The 3,627-nt window shown below is 40.9% G+C and overlaps 1 non-coding gene across 1 annotated transcript; it reads right to left on the reverse strand.

Annotated features, from left to right (window-relative positions):
* Positions 1 to 1,335: 1,335 nt before the first annotated feature.
* On the reverse strand, positions 1,336 to 1,454 carry LOC145399286 (5S ribosomal RNA). Its single transcript, XR_013897262.1, has one exon. It is a non-coding gene; the product is annotated as a 5S ribosomal RNA (ribosomal RNA).
* Positions 1,455 to 3,627: the final 2,173 nt, after the last annotated feature.

A 3,627-nucleotide genomic window follows, 5' to 3' on the forward strand; every position in this document is an offset into this window, starting at 1 on the left:
TCACCCTACACCCTTCATCTCCCTTCCCACCCTTCCATCGAAATAAGATACTGAACAGGAATGTAGTAATTTACCCTTCTATAATATAGATCTTTATAGAATTAACAAGAGCAACCCTGTTCTGCAAACTCTCACCTGCCTCATTGCCCCCAAAGGTATGCAGTTTATTACAGAAGCTTAGAAATTATTACATCATGCTCATACCATTTTTCTTGTTTATGTTGCTTAACTTTCGTTGCCACCAGAGAAGTAGGAGGAGAAGCCCTATACTGCATTTCCTCTCTCCACACCCTTAGCTTCATAGCATACGTGCCAGTTTATTAATAATTTTATGGGGTTCTCATGCATAGTTTTCCATCCAAGCTGCTGGATGACTTTGCAAGTATATGACCAAGAAAAGCCACCTTTTAATGCATACCTTCCCCTCCTTGCCCCGTCCAGTGTAAATACGTTAATGCCATTAATCCCTTCAGTCAGATGACGTATGTTTCAGTTTTGATCTTGCTACCACCTGACCATGTTTCTGGTATTAGAAAGGTCCCGTAGTTGTGAAGGGGTTGTTGATGGCAATATTTAGCTATCCGAGTTAGAAAAGTCTCTCCTAACCTTAGTAAAATCGTCTGAAATTAACTAGAATAAGACAATAATACGTTATTGGATTGAAGTGGTGAATGCTTTCAGTCCGGTCAAATATTTTAAATTTTATTATGGTTACATTAAGATGATTTGTTCGACTTAGAAAAGGTCTTTCATATTTAGGGAGTAAATCAAGACTGCTTCAGACCTTTCCAGCTGAAAAGTCTTCCTAATCCCAAAGAAATAATCGGAAGGTGCCAGGAATACTGTAGTTTAAGAAATACGTCTTCAGGCTGAAATGGCTGAAACTGAAAAATTCGCTGAAACTGAAAAATTCATTGGTATGGATCTGCAGTTTCTCTCGTCTGCGTATCTCGGTAACATAACAAGGATAGAATTAACAAGAACAAGACAATATTGCAAACTTTTATTCCTCCGTCATATGTATTCACATCATTGCATTATTATACAATAAAAATTTATGATCTCCTTGTGCAGTGTTTTCAGGCATATTTGCTTTGCAACTGTATGAGCATATAATTAGCAAGTGTAATAATATGTTGCAAAACCCTCACCTGACACCTTTTGCTCCATATGCATCAGTTCATTAAAAAAAAAAAAAAAACATTAACTGTTGTGGTATCCATCCATCCATTGCCAGACGCCATGTATCCCAAACGGGGTGGTCAAGGGTTTAGAGTTAATTGTTTTACAGGGAGAGGCACTAATCCTCCACCAACCCCACTTGACACGTAGGGATGCCAACAGCATCTGGTGTTCCCAGGCGGTCACCCATCCAAGTACTAACCAGACCCAACGTTGCTTAACTTCGCTGATCGGACGGGAAGCGGTGTACTCAACGTGGCATGGCCGTTGGCATCCACTTGGGGTATTTCTCATCCATATTTGTCAGTGGCGCTACAAGCATATAATTAGCAACAGTATCCGTATATCACAAAACCTTACCTATATTCCTTGCTCCACACCCTATGTATTCAGTCCTTAGAAGAGTTTACGATATTCGCTTGGCCCTGGAGAGTGACGCCTTGATTTGTTGGCACCGACAAAACCCGGCAACTCAGTGGTCAAGCTGTAAAGCCGTCCTTCACATACTTCTCTACCCACCGGAAGGAAGATAGTAGACTGTCGAAGGGGAATTGAAACCTGCAGCCCATTGGCTTTATGCTTTAAATAAGTCTAAGGCAACAACAACAACAACAGCACCAACAACAACAACGGTATATACTCACCAACTTCCCCAGCCATATTGCCCAGTGATGTTATGAACATAAAATTAGTAAGAAATCTTGTGTGCAAACCCCCACCCTTTCATCTTCGTTTATGCATCTAAATCAAGAGAATATCCAGTAAAACTCCTTGGCGTCTTAGTGCAGCGTTTCCAGGCTGCGTTGCTCGGTGACGCGGCGAGCATATAATTAGCAAGATTATATATGTTGCAAGACCCTCATCCCGCATCCCTCGCTTCACAGCCTAAGCATTCAGTTTAATTGATGAGCTTGCGGCATGCTGGTGCCATATCGCTATCTCACATCCATTGCTCGGTGATGCTACAATTATATAATGAGAAAGAGTAATCATATATTGCAACTCATCACAATTCCTCTGCTCGAACCACATGCATCCAGCTAATTAGATTGCCTATTAAGTTTTCGTGCTATTATCTTGCAATGTTTCCAGACCCAAACACTGATTGCCAAAATAATCGTATACTGCAAACCCTGAGCCTTCCACCCACCCCCACTATTCCCCACCACAGTAACAGTGTAGTTGCAGAGCAGGGCAATAAAGACATGTAATACAATGGGTGTATAGTATCTTCCCAGGTGTGTCTAAAAAGTATTAAAAACCAACAAAACCTAAACCGAGTCTCAACTGGACTCTTGTGTGTCTCGGACGGGTTGTCTTTTCCGCAATGTATTCACCAAACCTTTGGTGAATACTTAAACCTTCTACACAGTGACGTATTTTATACTGTGTGTTGCATATCTTTAGACGATTGAATTCACATCATGATAAACTTATTTTATTTTGGCTAAACAAGAAAACAACGTCGGGTTGAAGGGGCTAAAATTCTACTGAATTCGTTTGCCATGTGTCTGTCTGCAGTCCATAATGTTTGGAGCAAACAGTTATTATCTGATTGCAAGACGCAGGGTACACAGTATAGGAACAGTTCTTGAATAACTGTCTTACAGTAGTTCTCGTTTTTCTTCTGTTTTCTTAGCTTCTTAGATAAAACCATCCAACCAGCCATGCCCATCTTCACAGTGTGTATTTTCCCGCCTTATCCCACCAGGTACTAGGATCCCGGTCTATCCCGCCCACTCCTATCAGCCAAACCTGCCTCTCGCAACCTTATTTAGTTATGAAGAACTTGAATTAACACCATATCACAGCCAAAGTAATATTAAAACCGATAGTTCACATGACCATGCCATCAGCTGTGTCTTCAGTTAGCTTCAGATTTAAAGTGAGGAAGATGGTAAGGTTAGGAAGTGGAGAGGTTAGGAAGGTAGCTGGGTTAGGAGAGTGATGCAGCTAGGAGGACGGCGAGGTTCGGGAGGCTGTAATATTATGAAGGTAATAAGGTTTGTGGGGTGACAAAATTAGGAGGATGGCAGTGATAGGATGGCTGTACAGTTAGGAAGGGGAATTGTGGCAGGATTGTGAAGGTGGTAAAGCTGAAGTTGGTAAAATTGGTAAAATGGTAAGTTCTGAATTAGAAAGATGATAAAGTCAGGAAGGTGGTAAGGTAAAGGTTAGGAAGATAAGTTTAGAATTACGAAGAAGATAAGATTAGGAAGCTGATAAGGTTATGAAGATGGTAATATTATGAAGGTGGTAAGGTTAGGAAATGGTAAGGTTAGGGGAGGGGGTAAATTTATTATAGAGGTGAGGTAAGAAAGGTTGTAAAGATATGCAGGTCATGAGATTAGGAAGGGGTGAAATTATTCATTTGGTTAGTTCAGAAAGGGAATGAAGTTAGGAAGGCGATAGAGTTTCAAGGTGGTAAGGTTAGGAAGGTGATAT

The sequence above is a fragment of the Coenobita brevimanus genome, chromosome 5, assembly GCF_032717465.1.
Source record: "Coenobita brevimanus isolate Jiangsu-jjx chromosome 5, ASM3271746v2, whole genome shotgun sequence".
Taxonomy (NCBI): Eukaryota; Metazoa; Arthropoda; class Malacostraca; order Decapoda; family Coenobitidae; genus Coenobita; species Coenobita brevimanus.